Consider the following 16,830-nt stretch of genomic DNA (forward strand, 5'->3'; position numbering starts at 1 on the left):
GGGGAGGAGGGAACGGGCCCGGCGTGTCCCTCCTCCCGGGGGAGCCAAGGCAGGAGCGAGCAGGAGCGGCGGTGGCGGCTCGGCGGAGCCTTTTGTGTGCCCGACACGCCGTTGCCTGCCTGGGACTGCGCGCGGACCAACGGCGGCACCTTCCTCCGCCTCCGCCCGCCTCACAATGGGGCCATGACGCCGAGCGGCGGGCGGAGGCGGCAACCCCCGCGCCAGCCGCGCAACGTGCTCGGCTCGGGGATACCCCGGCCGCGCTTTGTCTCCTGCGGCGCCCCTGCCTTCGGGTCACCCCCTTCCCCCGCCTCTGACCCACACACGCCGGGCCGGACACCAACTTCCACTCCCCCGCCGCCTCCGCCTCCTCCTCCTCCTCTCCGCAAAGCAAACACCCAGGAGGGGCAGCGCCGACCACTTATTTCCCTCCTTCCCTTCCTGCCGGGTCGCTGCCCAACTAGGGTCCTCGCCCTTCCCGCCCCGCGCCTCGCCCCGGCCCGCCGCCTGCCGGGCTGCGCCGCCGCGGGACAGCGCGGCCGCGGCGCGGGGGGCAGCCCGGCCTCCGGCCTGTCCGGCGGGGGCTGCGGGGCTCTCTCCCCCCCTGCCTACCTGGTGCGGCCGCAGGCTCTGCTCGCTGCTCGGTCGGTGCGGAGCGCGGTCCCCCTCGCCGCGTTTCTTCCCTTTCCTCAGCCCCCCCCCGCCCCCCCCTGCCGGCTCCTGGGAAGTTTTTGATCTACTTCTTCAAGCCCTCAATCAGGAAGAGCTGCGGGGAGGAGCCTTCCCCTGCTCTCCCCTACATCTTTATTGGCCGCTCGGTGCCTTCCAGCGTGTGTCACACAGGAAGACAGCGAGCTACATTATTAATTAATGGCTGAGAGGGCGCATCCTCCATTTTTGAATTATCAGCGGAGACCTCCGGTGCGGGGGGTGCGCGCAGCCCCGCTGCCGGGGGGGAAGGCGGCTCTCTCGGCGCGGCGCTGCGGCCGGGCCGGGCCGGGCCGGGCCGGGCTGCGGGCGGCTTTAGCGCGGCGACCCCGGCACGGCGGTCACGGCTCGGCGGGGCGGCCGAGCCTGCGGCGGGCGGTGCTGCCCGCCCGCGCCTCCGCCCGCGGCGGCAGCAGCCGGTGCCGAGGGGCCGCCGAGCAGCTGTGAAACCGCCGGCCCCAGAGGGACCCGGAGCCACCCCTCTCTGCCCTTCGTACCTGCCCTGCGAGCGGGGCCCCGGCGCGTCTCCTGCGGGGCCGATCCCGGCGGATTTCGGCGTTTGACAGCGCAGGGCCGGGCACGTTGCTCTCAGTTACAGCCCCCGAGCCACGGTGCTATCGGCGCGGGCGGGGGCGTGCGGGTGTATTTTGCAGAAAGTGCGATTGTGTATAATTAAGATGAGCGTGAGGGTTGTACGTTGGCCCCCTAAGATCGCTTTTCCTTCCAGTTCACCAGAAATATCATTAAATGGTTTCATTAATGTATTCATTTTTCATTACCTTTTTTTAAAACACTAATGCATTTACAGTGTCACTGGTAATTAAAACTGGAGTATTAAATTAATTGCGTTCCTAAGAGTGCTCTCCAGGTTGGGAGACAAAAACCACAGAAAGTCCACATCCATTGTAATTAACCAGAACTAAGTGAAGTGTTTATATTAAAAAAATCTACAGAGTAACTGCAGAAAGTCCCTAGAACTATTGAGGAGGTTAATATCTGAAGGCTGATACCTAAATAATTCAACTGAAAATGCCGTTCCTGCAAATAAAGGTCCGGTGCTGTTTCCCGCACCTGTGCATGGTTTTTCTTCTTCTGCAAGTAAAGGCAGCAATCGGTGCTGCTGTAGCATGTGTGACTAAAACCTAAAAGAATGTATACATGCAATCCATTAATTACTTTATTTTAAAAGGTCGGGTTTTAATCAAAAACACTGAAAAATGTTAATGTTCACTTCCTCAAATTAAGTTTACAAAGCTTGAACTGCAAACCAGGTTAACTCCTGAGTCCTACCAGTTTATTTTCCTTTACCAGCTGGCTTCCCTTTCAGTTTTTATTTTCTTTCTAGCAAAGGGCACAAATGCTACTTTAATTAATGCACTTGTATCTAACATCTGGTAATTTTTAGTCAACTTTGCTCAAAACTGTATAGTACACCATGCTTATGACATTTAGTGTTGCCAGCTCAGGGTTGCAGCGATTTTGCAACACTTAGCTTTGTTTTAAGCTCTTCAGCAACTGCAATTAAATTGGAACCTCAGGTCACCTTAAAAATAATAAATCTCAAGTTTGAGAGAAATGCTGTAATAGGCAGCCCCAAAAGGCTTACGAATTAGAAGGGAAAGAAAGCTTTGAGTTACAAATTTTTGTAAATTTTTTTAAGCCAATGTCCTGATATTTGGGAACCTGGCTGCTTTTTTTCATGCTTGTATTGTCAGCACAGCATTATTTTAGCACTAGTTGGTATCCATGAAAAATGCATGAGCTGATAGAACTGTGACATCAAAAGCAAATTCCCCTTTCCTCTTCACTCTCTCTTGCCCTCTTTCTCTTTTCTTCTCACCTTTTCCTCCTCCTCATGTTCTTCCCCCCTCATTATTCCCTCAGTGATTTTCCAGTGAACAGATCCTCACTGAGTAATAGGGTTGCACTGTGTTTTCATGTTCTTAGGACAGAGAGGAGCAGTTAATTTAGTTTTCACCTTTGTTCTTTGAAATCTACAAATCCAGGCTCTGGATCTTCTTCCAATAAGGTCAGCAGGACCTAGAACAGGTTTTTATGATGCCAGCTAAATGTCTACTAAGTGGGCATTGAGAAATCAACATAAAATAATTCTGAAACATCAGAAAAAGCTTAGTTTCCTTCCTCAGGAATATTTCTTCTATTTTAACACAATGCTTAGTCTTTACAATAATTTGGCACTCTTTTACAAATCACTGAAAGTAGCTTTAATTCAAGATGCAGGAATGGGATGATTGGTAACATTCAGTGGGGTTGTTGATGTGGATTTTACCACAAAACAGCAAAAATGAAGCTGCTTTCCTTTTAGAAGATGACTTATACACTAACAGATATATTAAACATAGTTCCCTAGTCAGGGAGATTGCAGTTCTCACTCACAGAACTTTAGTTGTGTTTGAAACATAAAATCTTATAAAGCACTTGGTCTCTATGCTTTACAAGGGTAGAACAATTTCCTAGGGACAGAGTCAACCCAGGCTTGGGGCAGCCTCCCCCACCCCTGCCCTGCTGCTCCTTCAAAGTGCCCACAATTTTAAATTTTTTAAAATTTCTTTTCACTGGATCTTTCCAGTATTACAGATTCATTTCCTTATCCTATTTCTTCCCCTCTTTAAACTACCAGGAGCTGCTTTGCACAAAGATGCTCCAAAATTTTTATTCAACTATGTCCATTACAAAATAATTCCATATGTGACTGTTGTTATTCTGAAAGAAAGTAGAGCCCATGCAATATTTTACAAAAGGGTTGTCAGTTTAAAAATCACACTTGAATTTATGTTGGAATAACTAATACTTGTCCAAATCATATATTTGGAACAGTGCAAAAGGAGAATTTTTACTCAGTTTTATTTATATTATCATGCAACTGGGAGAGTATATTCTGCAGTGTGTTTAACCACTAGCTCTCTTGCTTTTTTGTTCTTTTTAATTTTTTCCCCAAAGTTGCCACTTAGTTCTCTCAAGGTTTTGCTGAATTTAGAGAAAAAAATAATTGGATTTCTTAATGAAGAATATCCTTGGACCTTGAATGGTATGCTAGGTTCTCAACTATAATTTTGGTAAAAAACCATATGGTTGAAAAGATAAATGTGAAAATGTGTAAATGATAGATTGCTAGTAGGTTCTTCTGTCAAATGACATGATAGCAATGACACCTACCTTTTTCACAGTTTACTGGATCATATATAAAGGGAGAAGTATAACATATATGCAAGCATTGACTCTTTTTAATGCACTGAGTAGATTTTGGGGGACTAGTGCCACCCCTTCCCATTCCAAATGCTGTTTTGAAAATGCTTAATTTCTGTAATGTAAACATTAACCCTAGATCACTTTTTTAAAGCTTAGGGCAGCCAGCAAAATATTTACCCATTTATTCATTTTATAACTTACTGATACAGCTTTTTTTTCACCTTTTGCCCTTTCTCTGTCACCTTGCTAAGTCAATTCACTCTTTTGATCATATATCTTTATTTAGACTTTAAACTATGTGAACAAAGACAATGTGCTGGTTTTATCAATCCACTCCAGCTGTGGGTAGCAGTAACATTTGGTCTATTGTCTTTTACTGGCTGTAAAGCACTATGTTCAGTGTTTAATATCATACTCACTTATAAATAACATTCTTCAGTCAAAAAAAGAAGCCATGGAAGAAGTACACATGATTTTTCACAACACATTTAATCTTTCTGTCATTCTGGTGCAGTTATATTTCAACATACTTTTAAAGTAGTTCTGTAATCACAAGAACAGGAGGTTCCTTATTCTGCAGCTGCTGGATGCATTCATTACTTTGTTGCTTTCATGAGCCACAAATAAAGGTAAAGAACCAAAATCTGTTGACAGTGGATTTTTGGTGTGGTCACAATTTTTGGTAGTTTCTTAATAACCTTAAGACAGGCATTCCACAGTTGCAAATGCAGGCATAATTGTTGGGTCTGTTGCTATCATAGAGGGCAGTAAGTCATGGCCAGAATCTGCTTTGGCTCTTGTTAAGCTTAAATAACACCCAGTACAGCAGAGCCCATCCTTCCACAAAGCCCTGGGGAGCACTGGGATGTTTCTCATGTCATTGGATTCATTCTGTGAAAAGGCATTCCACATTCTTATTTTTTTTTTCACAGTTTAATAGGATTTAGACATATGGTTCTCACTGCTTTTAACAGATATTGCATGTTTAATATCTGTGCAACTCTAGAAATTAAGAGATACGTTCCTTTAAATTTTAATCACATCCTATTTTTTCTCTCTCAGAAAATACTATTAAAGGTATTTAAGCTGATAACTTTATACTAGTGGGAGGAACTCTGACCTTATCTGCTTTACAGCAATGACCATGTATGATTGGCCTCTAACCTGGTTACAAAATGATAAAATGAAGTTGTGAAACCACTATTCGTTTCCTAATAGTGTCTCTGAAACCAGCTTAAGCTCTGAGAGGATTGCTACCGCGTTTTCTCTCTTACAGTTGTAGTGCACTGGATTGACACAGAGCATTGACACTACTGTAATTTTCTTACACTAAAATATGCTGAATTTCTATTGCTAACTAATATTTAGAATGAATGATGGCTGATTAAGGATTTTGAATGAATGAATGATGGGCAGATTTGTTAATTTTTGCTACATACGTACATTGTCACTACTGGAGCAATTTTACAATAGACTTAAATATCCTGAATCAGTGTGCTTGAAACCTGGATCTGTATGATTAAGATATTCTTTGTACAATCAAATTTAAGATTGGAATCTCTCAAGCTGAATAATTCTAACCTACCCTTTACTAAGTTTGCATTAATCTTATTTGAATTTCTTACATTGAACACCTCTCTGTCTAGTTGATGAGTAGAACAAATAATTTCAAGGATGTTGCTTTATGATTTTATTATATGACTGTACAGTCCCAACTTTTTAGTTTGTTTGCTTTTAGTTTTTGTGGGGTTTTTGGTCACTAATACTGAGATTAGACAAACCCTCTTGCACATTGAAATGATGCCATGCAGTGCAATTTCTGTTGAGGAGCACATGAAGAGAAGTTGGCCCAGTAGCTGATCTGGGTTATTTAGTCAGAGTGTACAGTGATGAGTCAATCTGAAGCATATACATCTGCTCAATCAAATACAGACCATGCTGGATTTTCTTTGAGTCATTCATTTGACAAATGTGATGACTCACAACCGTGACCAGTATTCTGACTTATCCCTTTAATATGAGACTCCTTTGGCCTCCACCTTATTTTCTTCTGTCCTGCTACTCATCTCTAACAGAAGACCTTCAAAGGTAAGGCAAAGAGGTTAACTATCCAGGCACTCTTCTGATGGTAGATCCCAGACAAGAGCAGAATTGGAAGGAGAGAGTAGCTGGCTGAAAAAGACTCTGGATGTCTCCCCAGTTGACCACACACAGTGAGTCAGGGTGTGTACAGGTGGAACAGCCCTACCACGATGCTTCTGCTGATGCTCAGAGCACTTCAGCCAAGGCAGATGGGGGCTGGAGTTAGCTGGTAGCTTGCTCTGCATACAAAGCAAGCTTCAGTTTTGGTTTTGAGCTTTTACAGGATGCTCCAAGCCTGCTGAGTCCTATACCTTGAGGGAAGCCAACCATACTACATCACAGCCACAGAATATAGTCCTTGGGGAATGCTATACTCCATGGAAATCCTCTGAAAGAAAAGCTCCTCAGGCTCAACCCAAATGATCATTCTCCCTTCTCCCACAGATCCAGGGATGGACATGTTTTAGGTGGACACCACCGCCCACAATACCCATGCTGGTGCCTCACACCCAAGGGAAAGTGAGATACTGACAGAATTTCTAAATTTCTTAAAAGTCAAGCACTCATAAATATGTTTTATATAAAGCGTGCATGTAGAGCAGAACTAAAGGAAACAAATTTAAAGGTGGTAAATCCAGTGCATACGTTAGTCTTGCTCTCTTTGGCAGACTTAGGACAGCTGGAAAGTTATTTGGATTGTTACCATACAGTTGCTAAGCATTCATAGCAAGGAGGAAAATGTAAACATTGAAAGAATGAAATTGCTAGTTTCAGAAACTTATGAATTAAGAAGCAACAATTATTTCAGTTGTAATTTCCAGTCATCCAAGAAGCTCTTAGACAAAAAGCAAAGACAAGGGCAATCCTAAGATTGCCTTCACACATAGAACTTATAGACTACAGTGTGGACATAGATATAAAGTTGCAAAAATGCTTATATCCACACAGTTTATTGTTCTATAGGAACACTTTCTAGTGATTCAATGTATCATAATATATCTCTAAATGTATGCATGTTTAAGGTTAAATTGGCATAAATATCTCAGCCTAAAATACATTTTAAAAGTTTTCATCCTTGTTATAATTACAGGATGTTGGAAAACATTGCATGTAAATCCAGATTTACAGAGACAAGAACACTTAAACCAGCATATTAACCACTGTGTTGTCCCCAGAAATCAGAAAGTTAGTTATAACTGCAATCTTCCTTTAGTGCAAAAAGAAAGAGTCATCTACAGCTCTGTCTAGTCCTTATTGGATGCAATGGACAAGGCCCCTCCTTAAAATAACTTTCACTTACGCTCCGTACCACTGACTCATTTGAGGTACAGTGAAGTAAGTGCAGCTGATAATGAGAAAAAAGGAGAAAATGTGCAAGATATTTCTTTTACACCTTATACCAGTAAGTATCCCCACTAAATCAGTACCAAGAAGAAAGGTTTAAAAGGTCAGATGAAGTTTAAAAATGCCCATGCCTTCCCATTACTGCCCTGAATTGCCTTGATTTTTATTTTCTAATGTTTATGAGTGGTTGTGTTGTGCCTCTGTGACAAAAGTGAAGTTCAGTGAGAGAATTTCCTGCTTCAGAGATAGGTTTTCAACCATGCAAGGTATATGCATGACCTCAATTCTCCATTTCTTGTCTGTTGTGCAACTGAGAGCTTAGCAGCAAAAGGAGTTACAACCCTCAGCATTATCTAATACTTGTGCATATTGCATGCACACATGCTTGGATAAAAATGTTTAGCAGCTGACACAAGTTGAAATAAAACACTTCCTCCCCCCGCCCCCAATAATAATTCTTTCACACCGTCTAAAAGAATATCCTTGGCAGGAGGACAGTTTGTCAAAAAGTCAGGAGGAGGAAAGGGAAAGGTATGCCAGGAAACACAGCTCCTGTCTGTGTCCGTGGTGGGATTCTCAATGAGTTCCACAACAGGCTGTGGGTATAGCCCATCTCTGAGTCCAACACATATGGATTCTTCTAACGTTCATGTAAAACCTGGTTACAAAAAGTGGTGGCTTTCCAAACAGCTTTGTAGAATCAAACAGAAGCAGTGCTCTTCATCTGGTGAAGCTCAGTCCAACTGTGTGAATGAGGAAATGCTGCCAGAGGAGTTTTGTTTGCTGCCATTAATTTGTTTCTGTTAGGCTGACGTTGCCACCCTGGCGGGCACCGTTCCACAGGCTGGCCTGTCAGTGGGATTTGGATGGACTTTGGTACTAATGGTGAGATCTGGAAAAAAAACACTTTCAGGAGCTACATATTTTGTGCCTAAACCAGGAGCAGTTTGGGGGTCTCTAGTGGTCTGTGACATCCATGGCAGGGCTGTAGTGAGCCATGGCAGCCATACAGGGGAAGGCCCTCAAGCTGCCCATTAGGGCTGGCCTCGTGGCAGGTGGAGTGGAGCACCCACTCGCTCACCCCTGGGTGAGGAGGACAGTTGGAGCTTAACCAGAGCGGGCTGAGGAGCAGGGACAGCCCCACAGCTCACTCACCATCTCACAGGGGTATGCAGGGCTGGAGGCCACCATTGCCCAGGCCTGCTGCCTGAAGAGCAGGCTCGGCGCTGTGGCTGCCATGGGAAGTCCATCCCCTTGGCCTCCTCCACAGGTCCGTCTGTCCAGCATGTCCCCAGATGGTGTGTCGGGAGCCCAGGCAGCGCTGGGGCTGCTGCTGGCCCCTGCACAGCAGGCCTGCGCCACCAGCACACCATGGAACAGCTCACCACCTGCTCCAGGGAGGCCCACGGCCCTCCCCAACTTCATGGCCAAAATTGGGTAGGAAGTGTCTCTTGGCTCCAAGCCAGGTAAAAGCTTTGAAGCCTGTGGGTTGTGGGTGCTGGGTTTGGCCACCCCTTTAGCCAACAGGGTAAGAAACAGCGCTGGGTTCAGCGCTGCCGGCTCTGCTGCTCCCCTGCACCAGCCAGATCGTGTCCAGCGCTCGCATCGCTGCGTGCTATATATAAAACCTCACGGAAATTAAGAGGTCCTTCTGCTGGGAGTCATAAAATGTAATCAGTTCCAGTGGGGGTCAAACAACAAAATGCTCCTGGGAATAATTTGGACTTTGTTTCTTCAGTTAACCAGAATGAATCTACTAGTGATTCATATTTCAATGGGGTATAGACCTTGTGCATGTAACCATCCTTTGTTCTAAAATTAAGTCTGTCCCTTCTCTCTCTTTATTTTGTAAACTATCAGTTCATAAGGATTTAGGGAAAGATAAAAGCTCCTGTAAATTGTTACGGTTTCACAGTGTTAGGGAACGCAGAACAGAACTTTCTTGATTTTTTTAACACATTCTACTCCTAAATCCTACTCTTAGATGTATCATAAGCTTTGCATGCAGACCAGACCATGAACTTGTTTAACTAGAGTTATTCTGGCATCAGTTTAGTGGCTCTGCTGAGAACTGTCAGGTGGACACATTGAGAAACAAGGTGTAAACACTACATTAGCACATTAACACAGAGTTTTAAAGGTATTTAGTTAAGTAGGAGTAAAAAGGGGTCTAGATGAGCCAGAGAAAGCTTTGTGCATAGACTGCTTTTTCCTTTTATCTAGATTTGGCTTGTGTAGGAACTTTGCTTAATTCTGCATCAGATGACTGGTATAAGTATATGCCTGTCCCACCAAAGGAAGATTTGCCTTGAAGTATCTGAAATATGTGTCCTAGTATGTTTCCCTCCTACAGTAGTAGTGAAGATAAAAATCCATCTCTGTCAGCTGACTTTCACGCTGTTTCCTTTACACTAATGTAATGTATTAATTCCTTTGGCAATCAATAACTATGTATTTCAAGAGATAATTATTTTCTCCAGATGAGTATGTTTTAAAGCCTTTGCAAAATGTCTGCAAAGGGAAAAGCTTTGAACTTTGTCTACAAGGGGGAAAATGTTAGAACTTCTAAAGAAATTGAATGAAGAGTCCACAGTAAGATGAAAAAGTATTCAGAAGGATGGAATGCTACCCACATAAGTTCAATCATACTAAAATTTCCCTTGTGTTCATTATGAAACCTGATTATCTTTTCCCAATAAAAATAATATGGATTATTAAAATCTACAATTTTTCTGAAGGAACATGGGCAGAATCTTTAAAGATTCAGTGGTGCTCAGTATGTCAAACCACTGGAGCAGCTGTAAGATCAGAACACAAAGGCCAACAAGCAAGGATGCATGCAGCACCCAGGAATGTAATTAAGGTAAAATAAAAGGTGGTTATATGGGTTCCATTGTAGTTGCTATTTAAATAATCCTATCTGAACTGCACCACTGTACAAAAAAAAAATAATCAAGTCTTGCAGGTTTGTGCTTATGCAACTTCAAAACAAAATCTATCAGTTGAGCCAGGTCCTTGGCACAACTCCAATAGTTCAAAACAGGTCTAGAGCCAGCTTAACTGCCCCAGCCATAAGTATTTTCACTTCTCCAGAAACAGCTCTGCCAGGCTAAGGCCTGTTGAGACAGGGTGCACTTCCCTGCTTCTGAACTCTGACTCCCAGAACGTAGAAACAAAAAGCATGGGAAGCAGGGACCTGCTCTGCAGTGTATCTGCCACCAGAATGCTCCCCCTGGGCTAAGAACAGCTGATTAATTCTTTAAACAACAAAACAAACTCCAAGATAATTAAAGAAAATGTTTGTCATATCTTTCTTCTCCTAGCCTCCATTTTGTTTTATTTTGGTTTTTGTTTTGGTTTGTATTTTTTAATTCTTCATCTTTGGAGATAGGATAGAATAAGCATTGAAAAACTATTTAAGGATAGCTAATAGGTTGGGGCATGTTTGCTTTTCTCCAAGATATAATTTTAGAATTCCTGTTGCTTGTTTTATACAAACATGCTCTCAAGCTTCTGTCTGATGAGGAAGTAATGACAATTTGTGGAGTAATAAAAAGGAGTCAACATTTTACAATGTTGAAAATTGTTAATAATCAATATCAAAAAGTTTTAATCTGTTGACAGTCATCTACTTGTTTATGCATCTGGCTGCCCTTCTATCTCTTCTTTCAGGCTAACTGGAGTCTGCTCTGAGCTGTGTGTCTTTGTACAGTGCTTACTCTGGAAACATGGAGGTAGCAGCTCTCCAAAGCAAGGGGCTGAGCCATTGCTGAAGGCCTGAGCAAGAAGTAGTCCAGGCAATACCTGTGATTTTCCCAGGTTGATGTGAATGAATTAAGAGCAAAGACACTGCCTCGAGGAGCAAAAAACCCCACCAGTCCCAAAACAAAACAGAACAAAAACTCCAACCCTCTGTCTAGCAGTTGCCTAGAGCAGGGGATGGAAATTTTGGTTTTGTGTTCTTGTTGCCTAGAGTTATGTAAAACCTTTGCCCTTTTATAACTAGCAACAAATCCTGGGGCTGACTGTGTATTACACTGTGTGAGAAGGAAGAAGAAAGAAAAGAGAGAAAGAGTCCTTTGGGGCAGTGAATGGACCTGAGGACCAAGCACAGGGTTTGAGAAGAAGACATTTCTTACCATCTGTTTATTTAAAAAACTTGAAATGAAGGTATAGAGTTCATACTGCCTTATTATCCTCCCAATAGACAAATTAATTCAAACATTCCAATAAAAACTTCTTATGCCAGGAAGAAAATGTTATTTTTCCTTTTACAACAATCAGATGTTTAGTGGGAGGAACGGTCAATGTGCATCCAAGAGATAGGTGATGCCAGTTATGAGAAAAAGAGGACTTCACACCCTCAAACTAAACCTGTTTGGTTGCCAGTGCAGTAAGCAGCCTGAACAGTGCAGGGATAGGATTATAATAATTTGGAGTGTAGTAGGTAATACATAAAACCCCTTATCTAGAGACACCATAAACTTGTATGGCACGCTTAGCAAAATGAAATGATGGCTAAGGTTCTCCAGACTCAGGCTTGTCTCTTTCTGTGTTTGACTGGGAAGGAAACTGATCAAAGACACCTGAGAAAGATGCTGATTTCAGCCTGTTCAAAGCTGCTTCACTGCTGTAAATGATCACATTCTGTCCTCTTTTTCTGCAGGTGCATGAAACCCTGGGTCAAAGAAAGATTTTCCTCTGTATCCTGTTTTGGAAGGTTAGGTAGCAACAGGGACGAACACACGACAACCAAAAAATTAAAAGGCAACACAGGTGCCTGTTTGAAATTACTCTTTTCAGTGTTTCAACATTCACCTTCTAATTTGCTCCATCTTTTTATCACTTGATGTGCACCTTGTCTCAGAAAAAGATAAGAAAAGTGTTACACACCAGATGATTCAGATGACTCCCTATTCTGACACCTTGCAAAGAAAGTGGTGTATAGATGTTATCTGTACAAGGTGAACTTCACCTTGCCTTTCATCACTTAATTTCAAAAGTTATAGATTTATAACATTTCTGTTAATGTCACCCTTTTCAGCTTGGTTTTGGTTTTGTTTTCTTTTATCTCTGAACTTGTTACAGTTGCCTAGAACATATAGTTCCAGAATAGTTTAGATCATGAGGAAAAATCAATTGTTAATGTTACTTTAACTGCATCCTTATCAATTAGAAACACAGTTTGGCATTGAACTGTCATATCCAGCTTCACAGCAGTAGTGTACATCAAAAGTTAGCTTGCTCTGATGTTATAAAAAGTTTTTGTGGGAGACAGAATTCACAATTCCTTGGGATATTTATAGTATTTAAGAATGCTTTTAAGTCACTTGTAATGGCAGATGCCATTGGGTACTCTGTCATAAATGGTTTCCTTATTCAGAACAAGTAATGCATATTGTAGTACATTTCAAACCAGGCCCACATTAAACTTGGTAGAAAAAATAAAGACCATGTCTGTATTACTGTAAGAATTCCATTTGGATCTTGTTAATGCCATGTTGTGTTTTTTGTTTTGAATACAGCTCCAAAGAGGGGTTTTTAGCCATCAATTTGATTGTAGGGACTTCATGATGGTTTCATTGGACTAGACCTAAAGCTCCAACCCAGGTACCAATGGCACAGGCTAAATGGTGTTCCCATCAGGTAGATAATGGGCTTGTTACACAGAACTGACCCTTGGATGGCTCGGGCAGCAGGCCTGCAGAGGAAGAGTCCTGCTCTTCCCAGTGCTGGCTCCCATCTTCCTTCCACAGGTGCCTCCTGCTATCTCTACCCACAGCCTCTCCCCATTCTCTTCCCCCAGGGTATGTGGCTGGGGATTGCTGCCCCTGCAAACACTGAGAGGGATACAGTGCAACCTGGCTTGGATTGGAAAAGCGAGAGGGACTTGAAGGACCATTGGGACCTCAGAAGGGCTGGGATACCAGTTCTAGAATCTAAACAAGCTCCAGTCACTGGTCCAGAAGGATCCCAGTCACGGAGTTAAAAGTTTTCAATGTGCTAGAAAGACAAAGTTAGAAATTACTAACCTGTAAGTGATAGGATCAATTCACAACACCACAACTCTTCCTAGAACAGGAGTAGGCCACATTCTAACAGAAATTGCCAAGTTTGGTAAGATTGGACATTTCATTCTGGTTTCTCCAGATCAGCAAGCCCGGCTCCCTTGGAAATGGCAGTGGCTTCTCACACAGTATGTGTGAGGCTCCTAGTACTACTACAAGGGTTTTCATCTTCACACAACACATTTTTGTCCTGTATGCACCTGTCCCACTTGCTGTCCCTGCCTGGCCTTACCTTTTCTGCCAGTCCTGATCCCTCCCAACTTCTGCTTCTCACCATCCAGTCATAATCTTCCCTTTAAATATGTACACTCAATGGCCAGCTTTTCTTCTAGAATGTCTGTGGTCATTCATTATTCTAAGTTACACTGTAATTGGCAAGTAATGAGTGGTTTCACAACTGTTGAAAAACTTCCAAGAAAATAAATTCAGAACTTCAGGGGCATGTAGATCAAACTATTTACAGTCATTGTTAAACAGGTTAAAAAAATAGATCAGTCTTCTTTCATTTCTACTCTTTCCTCAGCCATTTAACATCACATGAGAGGATTTTGATTTTTCTAAGTTACACAGATCCCTTTATCAGCAGTTCTCCCCCTCTCATAAAAATCAAAGAGTCTGGACTGGGAGCTTCTGACATGATGAGGCCTCTAGTCCAAACTCCATCTTAAGCACTGTTAGTAGGATCCACACTGGGAAGATGTAGCTCTGCTGATTTCTGAGGGGTTTTTTCCTTGATTTTTTTTTTTTGGCTTGTTTGTTTGTTGGTTTGGTTTTTTTTTATTTTAATACATTTATGTAGAACTAAGCAGATAAGACTCTGTGTGGTTGCCTCAACATGCCACTTGAGTCAGTTGGCTTAATCAAAGCACTGAATTGACACTCATCTTAGTTTACAGTTCTACTTGTTGCTGCTGAGTCCTCCCTACCGCAACCATTCCACAGGCCCATAACTCAACAGCCTGTCCTTTTTCCTGTCAACACAGCTTTTCTCTCAAAAATGCTGTTATCCAAACAAATACCTTCAAAGAGGATGAGACTGCTATTGCATGTGTAGCTTTTTTAAAAAGTCAGTCATTTGCTGAGGTGATGAGAATTTGGGGGTTCTGTGTTATAAATACACGGATGTTTACAGTACATACTTGTATGGCTTGCTTGTAGACAAAGTCAGCACTCAGGAGACTTCAGCATATAGATAGAAATACAAACAGGTGATGTTAGTCCTGTCCTGGTGAATTATGTACCAGACTGGAAGTTCTATTTTTGAACAGGTGTTTGAATTCTACACCATTTTAAATGCTGTAGATGAAGCAGGGGCTGGAAAAGGCAGATTCTGGTGACAAAGGGAACCTTTATATTGCTGCTAGCCTACAGTTTTCACTTATTGCCTTTGATTATTCTTGAATTGTATATTAGGTATTGCTTATTCAGGTGGTTCTCAAGGGCAATGAGTGTTTTGTTTCAGCAAAGTGTAAAGGTTACCAAAAGTGTGACTCCTAGAAAGTAACAATTAAGTACAGAAATGTAGATTTCATTTACAGGAAACTATTTTTGAGATGTATCATCACTCAGAGAACTTGGGTTGGTATAAGCTAGTTATTAATGGCTTTCTGACGTTGGGCATGGTATAGATCTGAATGTGATTAAGTTAGCAGGAATTCTGCCACTCTTTGCTGACAATGACCTTGAGTCCAGAACTGAAAGATAAGAACATCTTAGCAAGAGAGTACTCTGAATAAATGAAGTAAAATATTAGAAAATTTCAGGATAAATGGGAAGGGCAGACCTCAGGATGAGTAGTTAAAAAGAACTACAGTTGTCAAGATTTGATTATTATGCAAAAACTGAGAAGCTTAAACAATCCTTAATGCTACAGTTACCATTTTTAGTCTTCTGGCCACCTTATTGATAGGTGATGGCATGATTAACATAGCTATGGAGGCAGCTCAAATTTATTTTAAACTGCTTTACTGTTAGCAATACTATCAGCTCTAGCAGAATCTCTAAGCCCAGTTTTCAGCCTATTAGTACAGGAATAATTTGTTTCTCAATTGTTACTTTGAAACATATTGATTTTTCAGCCTACACATGCTTTTACTTGTTTGTGATCTTATCTTACTCAAATTTCAGAACCACACAATTGACTGCTAAGATAAAGAATGGAAAATTATTCACCCAGTTTGGCTTCAGACAAACAAATGGAACTCAACACAAACAGAGTTGCATCCAAGCATTATTTGCCTGAGTTCTTAATATTTCAATACTTTGTGGAAAAAGCAAGTTGGGTAACAAGCTGTTTTGACTTCACTTCCAGTACACTTTCTGGTTTCTCTAGTCTCCAAAGCCAAGAATCCAGTCTAAAGATGCCACAAAGCTTCAGCATGCTTAAGGCAAGACGGTGCTGTGTTCTTTTTCAATCTTTGTTGCTACACTTTGGAATAAAATAAAAGTTTTGCCATAGTGTATAAAATAAAAGCAGTCTAAGATGTTACCTAAATCCCCTACACTTATTTCCTATGTGATTTATGCTTAGAGGAAAGAACCCTGAGTTGGAACTGGTTACATTTGTGTTTTCTGCTGAAACAAGTTCTGAACTTGAAGCACGTCATTGGAAGCACCCTGCTCTGACAAATTTTCAGCAATCAGAGCTGAAGTCTGACTGAAGTCTCCCCAAAATGGGGCACCACAACCACCAGGTCTCTGGTCTTCAACCTGCTGGAAAATGGCCTGTGCATAGAGCATCCATATCAATATCAGCAGGCATAACTTCCTCAAAGAATAATTATGATTTTTCTAGGAAAAGCTCCACCCTTGCCAGTGCCCATACTGGCATGAGACTGTTGCTCCATGGTTACGTAGGAAATGGGACCAGCTTTGTAGAGAGCAGCCTCTTTCCTGCTTTGGGTCATTGAACCATCAGCTTGAAAGCCAAGCTCCCACAGCCCCAGAAATGTCCTGAGAGCCTGCAAGCCTGAACCGTGGCCCTGTGAAAGACTGCACTTTCTAGCTAAGTAAAATATTTTTGAATCATTGTCTACATTTTGTAGCAACTTGTCTGCATCAGTACCAGGGAGGACAGGACCTGACTTTTTGAACAGCTTTTGTTTGTCCCCAACAGCCTTGATACTCCTTGCCCATATACCCAAGGCTGGCCTACCCTGCATGTGACAGAATTGTCTGCCAAGAACTACCACCACCTTTCTTTCCATCAGGGCCACTCTTTCAATGCCAACTGTCAATTTCTGTTTTCTTTTAACTTCCTCTGCACAGATCTGGAGAGTCCCTGCCTATAAATACCTGCTTATAGAGAACTTGGGAAACTCCTGTCTTCTACAGGGATCATGTTTCAAGTCATATTTTACAGAGGGGGAATGAAGGACCTGAATTTAATTTTTCTGCATCAGCCTCTCAGTCATTCATT

At 42.3% G+C, this 16,830-nt stretch overlaps 1 protein-coding gene across 2 annotated transcripts in view; it reads right to left on the bottom strand.

Moving 5' to 3' along the window:
- Positions 1-1,300, bottom strand: part of BAZ1A (bromodomain adjacent to zinc finger domain 1A) — a 65,577-nt gene extending 64,277 nt beyond the window's left edge. The window contains exon 1 of one of the 2 annotated variants that reach the window (XM_054275879.1): positions 1,206-1,300. The gene's annotated coding sequence lies outside the window, so the exon portion shown is untranslated. Of the gene's footprint in view, positions 1-612; positions 642-1,205 lie in introns of those variants that run through there. The other variant, XM_054275880.1, reaches the window with a different exon arrangement.
- Positions 1,301-16,830: the final 15,530 nt, after the last annotated feature.

This window comes from Melozone crissalis, unplaced genomic scaffold (genome assembly GCF_028551555.1).
Source record: "Melozone crissalis strain CALT ecotype California unplaced genomic scaffold, PUWL_Pcris_2 ptg000018l_1, whole genome shotgun sequence".
Lineage (NCBI taxonomy): Eukaryota > Metazoa > Chordata > Aves > Passeriformes > Passerellidae > Melozone > Melozone crissalis.